Source organism: Coffea arabica, chromosome 7c (assembly GCF_036785885.1).
Source record: "Coffea arabica cultivar ET-39 chromosome 7c, Coffea Arabica ET-39 HiFi, whole genome shotgun sequence".
NCBI classification, from domain to species: domain Eukaryota; kingdom Viridiplantae; phylum Streptophyta; class Magnoliopsida; order Gentianales; family Rubiaceae; genus Coffea; species Coffea arabica.
Genome location: NC_092322.1, coordinates 4,686,762 through 4,700,073, shown reverse-complemented (window position 1 = coordinate 4,700,073; position 13,312 = coordinate 4,686,762).

The following is a 13,312-nucleotide window of genomic DNA, read 5'->3' as shown; positions in this document are numbered from 1 at the left end:
GGAAATTTTTTACCTCGTTTAGAAACGGGGCGGGGGAAACAAAATTTTTCCCTCGTCCAGCCATCCGTTTGAAACAAAAAATATATATATATATATGTGTACATAATTATATATATAATGATACTATCAATTATACTACTAATTATACATGTTTATTAATAAAAATTATTAATTATTTATATTAAATTTATTAATATATTTATATTAAATTCCTAACTATACTTAATACAATAACATTTTTTTCTTAAAAAAAATACAATAATAATTTAGTGATTGTATTTGTATCAAAAGTGAAAATTTGATTATTTTAGTTATATTTTTTTATCATATTAGATTGTATTCAAATAACTTTTGTTTAATTATTTTTATGAGTTTCAATTGTGAAGTTACAATGAATAATAATTTGGTGATGTGTTGATATTTTACTACTTGATTATTTGCTCAAATTTAATTATAATAAATTATATAATAAAATTTTTTTAATCCCGTGAGTGCCCCGCAAGGAAAGCGGGGCAGGGCGGGAGAAGTCGGGGGCGGGGGATGGGGGTAATTAATAGGCAATAGGGCGGGTAGGGCTGCAAACGAGCCGAGTCGAGTGTGCCTCCCATGTCGTTTTAAAGGAGACTTTTTTTTTTTGGTATCATATATGGGTGGAACTGGGTTACACTGTAACACATTCATACAAAAGACGCCTGAAAAAACTTAAAAGAAGAGAATCGGAATACTAACCGTAGTTCCTCTTGAGGCTTTCTATAGTGTCTTGTAACTCTCTGATTGTTACAAGTTTGATAATGGATTTTTGTCACATGAGCATGTTTTGGATAAGTTTCATCCGAAGATCTACCGTCACCTTCTGATTATATATCTAGTACTTTCACTCCACCGTTTCTTGTCGGTATTTGTGTTAATTTTAAGCTCTTACCTTCTGATAGAAAGCAGTGGATGATTTTCATTCATTAAAAGAAAAAGATACCTTTCTGATTGTTGTTTTGTGATCTATTACCTCACAATTTATTCATTTTTTAGTTCAAAGGTTATTAATTATAATGCCTTTTCTGTTTCTTGTTATTTTCCTAGAGATTTACACTGTTTTGATTTGTGTTCTTAACTAACTGTACCACAACAACAGCTGGTTTGTTTTCATATCATTTACTTTCTTGCTAATACTACTAATGTTGTCTTGTGAAGAAACTAAGACGGAAGAAAGGCATTGATAGTGTGTGGTTTTGTAACTGGTGCAAAAGTTACTTTCGAGATCTGACATTGCACCAGTTCTTTAATCATGTCTTCATGTGTTCTTTTCCGGTACGTGTATTTATGATAATTTCTTTAGAACTTTTTTTTTTAATTTAAATTTTTATTACATATTTATTTTATTTTTGTAAAAATTTTGATTTTAGTCTATGAAGAAGGGCAGATCAACAGATATTGAAAAGAGTGGCCCTATTATCTCTCGGAAAAGGGAGAAACAAGAAGAAAAAGGAAGCAAAAAGAATGTTGAAAAAGGAGAAAACAAAGAATTGGTTGCATGGGATGCTCCTAGCGGTATTTTTGCTATAGACTGCGATGCGTCAGTGAAAGAAAAAATTGGTGGATCTGCGTTCGTTATTCGAGATAATTTAGGATATTTCGTTCTAGCCGGCGTGGTTGCGAGATGGCGAGTGAGCGTTGTATATCACGAGATGGATGCAATTAAGAGTGGGCTATACCATGGGGGAAGAATAGGGCTCAACGATGATGTAGTAGTAAGGTCAGATTCAAGATGGGCTATTGATAGTATTCTGGGCCAAGCTAACCCTCCACCAGAAGTTAAACGATTGCTGGCCAGCGTGAGACGGTTGCAGCGTTCTTTTGTGGGCCGCCTTTCATTCAAACATGTCCAGAGGGAAGCTAATCGGGCTGCAGACCAATTAGCAACCTCTTTGACAACAGAGCTTATCGAAGATCTGCCTAAAAAAGCAAAGAACGAACCCAAAAAGTATCCTAGCCGCTTGCCGTTCGAGCTCATGTATCAACAACCCATTGACTTGCCAATTCAAGTATTTAAGATCCTCAGAGAGGATAGGAGCGGGAAAAAGATCCCTAGAGGTGAAAAATGAGAGCCAATCTGTTTGCTTTTCATTTTTTACAAGAATTTGTCATTTTTTTTTTGTCTATTTTACTTTACGGATTATTGGAGTTCAGGCAGGCAGTCAGAGCTGGGTTACTGTGAACAGATGTTAATCTTTGCCGTTTTGAATCAATTTGGATATGTTTTTCCTTTTCCTGTCGATACCGAATTGTGCTTTGATATTTTCTATCTTTATGAATTAAAATTGAACCGGTGAGTTCTCAATTTTGGCAAAATTAGGGCAAGGTGCAGCTATCGTGTTAGTCACCATGGTCGGCTGATGAGTAACTGTGCAAAAATAACATAATTGGTGATGGAGGGGGAGGATGACAAAAATTCTTCGCAGTCAACATAGTCATAGTCTTCGTCAGAGAAGGTTGATTAAGAGAGCAGTGGCTCTGAGGGAGGAGTATGATGAGCGGTTTACATCCGAATATGATTCCAAATATTCTGATGGAGTTTTTACCATTATTTACAGTTCAGTGACATGACTTGAGGATAAAAATCTAAATAACTTGGAAGGCCAAATAGTCAAAAAAAAAAAAAAAATTTTTTTTTAAAATATTTTTGTCTTGGATGTTTCCCGAAGCTTTTGTAATTAACTTTAAAGGAAGGGATGAATCTCATGTGCCACCATTTAATAATTGATTATTGCTGGTTTCACCATTTAATTCAATTTTTATTTTGTTGTAATGAATGAGAAGGCTGCATAACATTAAAATGCGTGTATTGTATCTTGTGAACTCAAGTATGACAGCGGGCCCCGTCAGCGGGCCTATGACCATTACCGTGGGCTTATGCTGCAACGAGAGTCTAAGCACGTTTGAATGTATACAAATGGATTTCATTGCGTATATTGGGTTTAAAAAAAATTCTTTCTTTTTATTTTAAGCTGTACAATACTTGAATAGGGTGGGTGTTAAGTATTGAGTTTCTACAGTTAAGTTCTATCTGTCTACTTTTCAATTCACTTATTTTTAATTGGATGAAGAGATGACAGGGTAATATGAGAGTAAGAGTTATGGTTCAAAACGACATGTTTGATTCGTTGTGTTGTTTCATTTAATGTTTCCAGCATTACGTGATTCTAGCTTCTGCACACGAATATCCTCAGGGCTCGATGAAGTGCGAGTTTTGTATGTTCCTGAAATATTTGTTTAGAGCTGAAGTCATAGTATCATCTACTGTAAATGCAGCTATAATGATCCCTAACTCTGAAGTTTATTCTTGACAAGTCTGGTTAATTTTCTCCTTTCCAAATAAAGTTGGGTTCTTTCCGTTTTTTTTCCTTCTTGTCTTGTTTTTGGATTCGACTTCATGGTCACTCTCTGTTTCATATTTAGATATTGATAGACCACTACTGTCATTGATGTCCAAATCTCTAATTTTTACGAGGCCTTTTTCCCTTTAGATTCATGGCGATCAATATCTCTTTTCCCTCGGGTGTGTGACTGTGTGGTGCATGTATGAGGTTTTGCTTCTAATTTTGATGCTGTAAACCTCTCGTTGTTTGATTATAGAAGATAATTTTCCTTTGCTTTTTTCTTTTTTAAAAAAAAAAAATTTGGTCAAGTTTTGGCTAAATATGAATTTTTTTTGCCTAACTTATCCATACAATTGGTTTTGAAATGAATATTTATGCTCTATATTTATCGTTTTAATCTTCCATTTGCTACTCATTTTTTTTCTAATGCATGTGTTCCTCTTTACAGCTGGTTTTCTCTGTTCTTCAGCCACCAGCTATCAAGTAACTCTAAATACTTTTCCCTAAATTTATTTAGTTTATGTATGAAGTTTTAGTGTTTTTTTCTTGGTAAAAGTCTAACTGTGACAAAAAAAAAAATAGCAAGTTCTGTACGATTTACCAAGAATTTGGGTTACTATGCACCGCAGTTTCAAATTCAAGCTTGAAGCTTGTGGAAGTCATTAAAGATGCTCAAAGTACAAAGCTTTCCATGGATTTTAATTTTTTTCATCTTTTTTTTTTTATTGATTTGGGTATGTTTGGCAGCCTCTAAAAATTGCCTATCATCGGATGTGTAATTTTTCAAATCTCAAGAGAGTTTAGTGAAATGTGAGGTTTCTGAAATTTATACTTAGTTTTATCTCGAAAAACAAAGGCTTGCTTAGCTTTTAAGGTTTATGCTGCTTCAGCGACCAGCGAAACAAAGGCCCCGTTTGACAAGTGAGTTTTTTGGGTGTTTGTCTAAAATTTTACTGTAACTTATTGTAGAAGTTTTTTAAAAAAATTTTGAAGTGTGTTTTTTCTTTTTGAATATTTTGAAATGTATAGTTTAAAAATTTTGAGAAGTTTTTTGAGATTATTGTAGTTAAAGTTTTTTAAAAACTTGGCTGCCAAACAAGGGCAAAGAGAGGGAGGGAGTCACCCAAAAAAAACTTGTATCCCTGCTGTTTAGATCGTTTAACAAGAATAGAGAAGAATTAATTTGGATTAATTTGGATTAATTTGGAACTTGTAATTAGATCGTTTAACAAGAATAGAGAAGAAAAAGAAGGTCCAGAAATGAATATTAGCTAGTAACATATTGCATTTATATTTTTGCTGTCCAACAGGAAATCACAATGGCTAGAACCCTATATTCTCTGGTTATTGTTGAGACTCCAGTGTATTGAACTTGAAGATATTGAATCACTATATATTCTATTCAAAGGATGAAAAATGCAGTATCTAAATATTAACTTTGGTCCCTTTTTTTAGAATGGAAAATCGTTCAAAACGTCTTTCACATTTTGTAAAATGATTTTTTTCGCCTCTCACTATTAAAAGTATAATTTTACGTCTGTTACAAATTCATATTGATCAAATTTGATTCCTATTCAGGTATTTGACTAGTTTTTTGTTGGAATTTATCATGTGTCTTGAAAGGCAAAATTATCAAATCAAAATTTACATAATTTAATTCATAGTCTCTCATATTTTATAAAATAAATTTTTTTGTCCCTTATATTTCACATATTGAATTTTTTTGCCTTTTTATATTTTACAAAACGAATTTTTTATCTTTAATTAATCATGTGTACAAACAACTTTTTTTTAAACCCATGTAAATTTTTATTTGATTTCACCTGAACAGTATGAATAACATATAATATATTTATATTTGATAGATATATATATATGAGTTTAAAAAAATTGTTTGTTTTTCACTCATGCTTTATTTTCTTTTACTCAAAAATTGAAAACAAAAGACATTTATTCCTGATCGTTATCGAATGTTTATATCAAATTAAATTCGGACAGAAAAAATAAACAAAGAAAAAGTATGATAAAAAGAAGTAAGTGCTTGGCACTTTTAAATTTTAAAACAATCACATAACAAGTAATTCAATTGTTAGTCTTAAAGGTGGTGAGTAAAAGATTTAGATTTAAATTGCAATTTGTTAGCATGATTGTAAAATTCGATTTATGAGCTATTAATTAGATGGTTTTATTATACAACTCAATAAATGAATTATTACCAAAAGATAAAAGGTCACAAATATTAAATAGATTCACATGGTGAATTAAATATATATATATATATGGGTTTAAAACAAAATTGTTAGTTTAAATCATTTAGATAAAAGGTCACAAATATTATTAGTTTTAAACCCATGTATATATCTATTGAATAGTATGTGTACAACTATAATTAACTTGTTTATGTGAAATCAAATACAAATATATTACATGCTATTCGTACTGTTCAAGTAATATCAAATTGATATATATTTGTGTTAAAAAAAAACCTAATCGTACACATGGTCGATGAATGATGAAAATTTTTTTTTTTGTGAAATGTGAGGAATAAAAAATTCATTTTACTAAATATGAGAGACGAAATAATTCATTTTGTAAAATGTGACGGACTATGGATCAAATTATATAAAATTTGATGTGACAAATTTGCTTCTCAAAAATGATCACATGCTAGGTATGTGGTAGATTCTGATAAAAAACTAGTCGAAAACATAGGTAGGGACTAAATTTGATCAATGTGAATTTATAAAGAATATAAAATTATACTTTTAAAAGTAATTGACGAAAAAAGTCATTTTATAAAATACGAGGGACGTTTTGAAAGATTTTCCTTTTCGTAACTAATATTCAAAATTGAAACCTCTTGTCATTCTATGCATAAATTTATGTTCACAGTTGTCTTTTATTGTATGGCGTATTGTTGTAGCTCTATATAGAGGAAACATCAAAACAATCGTCGCCAAGTGGGCACCTAGCGTGCTTGTCTTCGGAGGAAATGGAGCTAGATAAGCAATAGCAGATGACACCGATCGTACTTCTCTTCAGGGAAAATGGAGCCGAAAAAGTAACAGCTGTTTGACACATGAATTAATAGACTCCAACCCTATGCGTATGAAAGGCACTGTGAACATCTGGATGATCTTTTTTTATGAGTACTTTTATTTAGGACATTATCAATAGGCCAAGACATTATCAATAGTAGCCTCCATTCTATCAATTTACTCTTCAAATTGTATAAAAATTATGGCACCCATTTTCCTATCGATGTAATATAAGTACAAGTATCATATCTCTTAACAAAAATTTCCAAACCTGTTTATTGAAACAAAGAATATCCATTAGCAACCGATAAATAAAATCCAAAAGGGGCACCTCAAGTACCGCTCGGGAAACCAAATTGGTAAATAACATTTATTTTATTTTAGATGCACACTATCAAATATAATATCTAACTAATTTTTTCATCTGCAATTGCAGGAAATACCTTATTTGTTCAACCTGTTCTTGATGAGAATACAATCCAATCAATATATCTTACTATTACAGGCTGCAAGACAATCAAACGCAAGATCACATGAGCGAGCATACATACAAATGATCTTCTTATCTTCGTACCAAAATAAAACAAATGTATAATGTTTTAATATTTGAAGGCAATAATCTAGAAAAAACCTATCAATGATATCTTCAATAAATGATAGTATAAAAGTATGATGGTAAATGTTTTCTTCTTTTTGGGTAGATAATGAATGTCTTTCTTCCATTATACCGCCAATTTAATGACTACAGGGGCATCCCGAGCGTTGCTCGAGGACTCACGCCTAGTCGCTACTTTATACGGCCAAAAAAATAGTTTTCATGAATCAAAACTTAGGCCTTATTTGTCGAATGAATTTTTAGGTACTTATCTAAAATTTTATTGTAAATTTCTTTAGAATTCGTAGAAAAACTTTTTAATGTATGTTAAAAAACTTTCCTTTTTAACAAAAAAAAAAAAAGGAAACGTTCCTCTTTCCCTTTTCTTTTTCCTTTTCTTTTAGCAAAAAATGCAAGTTCACTTACAATAAGTTTTTTTTTAGGACAATTTATTTATTTTATTTGTCTTTTGTGGATCAAAGTAAACAAAATTAGCTGCAAGCATCTCGAAAGTCAAGTAGAAACATTAGAATAGTTGCCACTAGCATAGCGATCATGGTCTAACATCTGCTATAATCGACAATTTTGTGCAAAACAAAGTGGAGATGAGAATCCGGTAGGAACAAATGAAATTAGAAACAAATGTCTGCAAAAACAGGGAACACTACAAACATCACACTAAACATCCAGGCTATATAATCTTGACAACAAAGCCCTCACCTTCCCTAGTTTCAACACTAGGTTCTGTTGCATCAGCCACTCTCCTAGTACTTTCAGAATGCCACACTTGTATCAAAAATTTTTTTTTGGGTAGCATTATCGGTCCGCTTTCTTTTGGACATGTGCGCAAAATATGCACTTAAGACATGGCACTCAGCAATGAATGCAACGACTTTTACTATTCCCTCGGTGGATTAATGATGTGCATAGGTTCACAGAATATCTTGAACTTGATCCATGGGGTTTCTAGCTGAATACTGCTACTGTTAAGGACAAATTACAAACAGCTAGTGTCAATTGTCAAGCCCCTGAAATCTTTGTAGTTGTAAAGAGTCCGTTTCGTATGTCACCTTCATCCTCTATTTTATTACTCTAATACAAGAGAGAAGGATGGGTTTTATACTTCGGAGGGAAAGAGCGTAAATGAGAATTTCAAGATTTGAATATTTCCACTTATAGGATAATAAAAAAATAATAATATACATATTATCGAGGTGAGATGAGCTGAGTGATATGAGAAAAGAATTGTAAGTGAGAGATTTCGGATTCAAAACCTTTCACTTATACTGAAAAAAAAAAAACATATATATTACAATAGCAATGAAATTGGGCCTCTGATTCCAACAAACACCTCTTGAAGCCCTCTTACTATAGCAACAAAACAGAAAATATATCTTAATGGCAGAAAATGCAAATTGTCTCTATATTGTGCTAATTATTATGTAACAATTATTCAAAAATTGATTTGCCCTTGTTCAATAATTTGGAAGAATTCATTTTTAAAAAAGCAAAAGAAAGAGAATGGAGGAATTTTATACTTTTACATTGTCTGAAGTTGGGCTTAAGGGTTGAACCTTACTAAAAACATGAGTTCAAGTTGGGCCAAATCTCAATGAGGCCCAACTCATCAACCCCACTAAAATCAGGAACCCACCTCGTATTCGAGCGTTTGGTACAGTCATGTAAACAAAGGAAGTGGTTTTAGCTTTTTAGGCTTAGATCCTGTTTGGGGTTGGCGGTGCTTCTGATAAAAGTTTTAAAAAAACCACCTTTTGAATGATGGAAGCACTTATGCTGTAGTTTGAATGATGGAAGTAAATCTGTGAGTAATTATGCTGTAGGCATTTGTGTTGATGAGGAATGGAACAATCTTCAAGGTGTCTAACACCTTTATACAGTTTTTTGGAGCCGTTGCTCTACAAGTGTATAGTTATGATTTTGATCAATATATTTATATCGTTTCAGGAAAAAAAAAAATAAGAATGATGGAAGTACTTTTGTGATGTTAGATGAGCATTATCTTATAAAATCGGGAATAAAACTTTTGGTATTAAAAGTACTTTTAAGTAAAGGCTCAATTTTGATGCTTTATAATAACTTTTGTATTCTGAAAAATAAAACATTAAATTTAATCATTATGAACTAAATAAAGAGATAAATATATTTAAAAATTTTTAAATTACACATTATCCAATATAATAAGTGCTCATTGAACTATATATCCAAGTAATATATTTAAAAACACTTATACACCTAATAAGTGCTTTTACTTAAACTTCTATTAGTGAAGTATTTTTCAATAAATTATTGCAACCCTAAATGGGGCTTAGTATTTGTGAGCCTATTCAATCCTAATTCAAACCCTTCATAACTTTCTTCAAAAAAAAAAAAAAAAAAAAAACCTTCATAACTAGAACAAACATGTGTCACTTGTCCCATACCAATGATTTAATTCAAAAATATGACACTGATCCAAAAATTATGGGTGTGTTGAGGAACTGCTTCCTAGTTTGACAATGTGGTCATAAAAGTTTATAGGTATTTATGGTGATGTTCTTAAAAACTACCACACTATGTGGTTCTTAAAAAATCTAGACGAGTGTGTAGTGCATCTGTTTGATCTGATGGTGGTTCAATCCCTGTCGCTCCCCCAATTGGGGCCCCTCCTTAGGTTAGAGTAGGAGTAGGTGTAGAGTAGATTATTATCGACTGTCGAAAAAAAAAATTATGGTGATGTTCTATTGGACTAGCAAAAAACCCATGGTTTTGCAGCGTGGTTGCAATGATAAAAAAAGGACAAAATAATAGACTTCACAAGCTAATGAAAATGTTTTGAAACTCAGACCGTTAGTTAAATCGGTGAAATGACCGAGTCGAGGTTCAACCGATCGAACCGGTTTAACTTCAGTTCAATGATATATATATATACACGTACATATATACACACACACACACACATAAATACACACACTTGTGCACAGAATAATTGTTTCAATTGTTCCAGGCTATTATCCCATAGACTAATTTAAGACATCACCTGTTAAAAAATTAAATATTTTTAAACACAAATAAAAATTTTAAATTGTAAATTCAAATTAATAAATTCATCTCAATTGTACCTACTTTGTAAAAATCTTAAATCCTATAAAAAGTACAGCCATATTCTAAAAATAAACAAAATACATTTGAACTTTTTGAAATTAAACAAAATCTAATAGAACTACAAAAGAAAATGACGATCTTTGAGTTTGAGGGTGAAAAATATAGAGAGTTTGGTTAATTTTTTAGAAATTAGGGTTGGGAACAAAAGATTATACTAATAAGTTTTATTATGTTTAAAACTTTAGGTTCAATTAAAAAAAAGATGTAAAAAATGAAAAAATCGTGATTCACAGTTCAATTCGGGTTGAACAATCCAATTGATTTTTTTTGGTTTTGACTAATTTTTACAAAAATTAACACTAGTAATGAACCGGACTAGAGACTTGGTCAGTTCACAGTCCGACCAATTGAAACGATAGATCCGGTCCAGTTTTCAAAACGTTGGTTAATGGATAAGCATAAGCAAAGAGAATGACATATTGTGTGGTTTTATTTCCATATAAACTGTCATCTCTCATAGATTGCTCACAATCTGCTGGGATTTAGATTAAGCATATAAAGTTAATGTTGAAAATTTCCAAAACGCAAGGCTATATGAATCACGATTGCCTGAAGGAACAAAGGAGATACTACGAATTATTGTGTTACTTAAAAGAGAAAACGAATAAATATTTAACTGGATCTAAGCTCTTGAGCTTGATTTTATGTAATCATTTGTTTAGGATAATAAGTAAGAGAATAACTTCAAACTTAGATGATTATTTACAAAATAAACTCCTACGTTGGTTTGAAGACAACGCAGAGGTACGTATGCATTTCAGAGGTGAACTAAACTACATCTAATTGTCTGAGGACAACACAGAGGTATGTATGCATTTCAGAGGAGAACTCAACTATATCTAATCTAATTAATATATATACACACACACACATTTGGAGGACAAAATTTCACCTTTCGAAGAACATTATAATTAGCACTACATTTTTTCAGGCTAGGTAGAGAAAGCGTAACGGTTTAGAGGCAATATTTACTATTTATTTGTTTGGAGATACCTAAGTATGTAATAACTTTCATTCCTCTAAAATTAAAGATTTTTTTAGCCAAAAATACAAGTTCAATTACCATAAGTTTTTCATACATAAGCACAGTTTATTTATTTATTGTTTTGTCTTTGGATCAAGTAAACAAAATTAGCTTCAAGCGTCCATCTCGAATGTCAGGAAGAAAGAATAGTACAATTGCTACTACCATAGCTAAGATATCATGGTCTAACATCTGCTGCAATCGACCGTTTTACGCAAAACAAAGTGGGGGAATAAGGATCCTTGAAGAACAAATGGAATCAAACGTCACAGTAAATATCAAAGCTATGTTATCTTGGAAATAAAACCACCATATCCTCTCATCTTCTTCAGTTTCAATTCCCATTTCTGCTGCTCCATTCACTCTTAACACACCTTGAGAATGCCACCCCTTTATCTTTACCTACAGCATAATCGTTTTGCTTTCTTTTGAACAGGCACCAAAATATGCAGACATGACGCTCAACATGTAATGAGTGTACTGGCTCGAAGAAATGACTCTTCTAATTTCTTCTCAGTGAATTGATTATGTGCATAGGTTGATATAATATCTTGAACTTAATCCACGGGGTTTTCAGCTGAATACAATACTATTGAGGACAGATCACAAACAGCTAGTTTCAGGTCCCTAAAATATATTGCTGTCATGCTTCGCGTAAATTCCTCATCCATGCTAAGAATCCTTTCTTGTTTGTCATCTTCGTCCTCTAATATTTACTCTAATACATTGCGGCGGTAATGAAACTTGTCATCTGATTCTGACAAACACCTCCTGCAGCTATTTTGTTATAGTCGGATTTCTCAAAGCAGAAAAGATTCCGTTTTTGGTAGAACATGAAAATTGTATCTATATTGTGCTATTTATTACTCCATGTAACAATAAACCCAAAATTGATTTTTTCCGGTTGAATAATTTGGAAGAGTTCGTTTTCAAAAAAAAAAAAAATGAGAGGGGAATAAAATGGAAATTTGAGAGTTTTATACTTTTAACACTGACTGAAGTAGTGAAGTTAGGCTCCGCTCAAGGGTCGAACGTCACTGAAACATGAGCTGAGGTTGGGCCAAGTCCGAATAAGGGGCCTACTTATCTACCGTTCTAAATTTATGAACCAACCCTTGGGCTTGAGTGTTTGGTACAGCTCGTGCAAACCCTTGGGAAGTGATGATGGCATTTTTGAGTCTACTCCAGTCTTAATTCAAACCCATCACAACTAGTACAGACATGTGGCACGTGTCCCATATCAAATATTTAATTCAACTGATTGACTCTTTATTTAACCACTGGGACTTTGGGACTTTGGCTCAACGGCAACCACCTACTTGGTGGGTGTACCATCAAAAATGTCATATTTCTGTGGCTTGTCTCCAAAAAATTCAAGTGGATGTGCTGTGCATCCGTCTGGTCCGGTGATGATTCAGTTCTCTCCGGCTTATCTCAGGACCTCCTTAGATTCGCCCCTTCTCCTTAGTGTAGGATAGATTAGATTTATCGTCTCCCGAAACAAAAAAAAAGATTGACTCTTTATTTCATTTGTCCTTACGGCTTACCCTTTGTAAGATTTAAAGTTTTCAGTAAATAAATGTAAAAGAAAAACATGTGACACTGATCTAAAATTGTGCGCGTTGACTTGAGAGGTGTTTATGTGATGTTCTGTCGGACCAGCGAAAGACGCATGGTTTGAGGTTTTGCAGCGGGGTCGCGATGACATATATAAAAAAAAAAAAAAGGACAAAAATAATGGATAAGCATAAAAGCAAAGAGAATGACATATTGTGTGGTTTTATTTTCATATATGAACTGTCATCTCTCATAGATTGCTCACAATGTGCTGGGATTTAGATTAAGCATATAAAATTAATGTTGAAAATTTCCAAAACGCATGGCATGGCTGTATCAATCACGATTGCCTGAAGGAACAAAGGGGATACTATGAATTATTATTATTATTGTGTTACTTAAAAGAGAAAGCGAATAAATAATATTTAACTGGATCTAAGCTCTTGAGCTTGATGGTTATGTAATCATTTATTTAGGATAATAAGTAATTTGATTGATAATAACTTCAAACTTAGATGATTATTTACAAAATGAACTCCTCCTATGTTGGTTACAGAGGTAT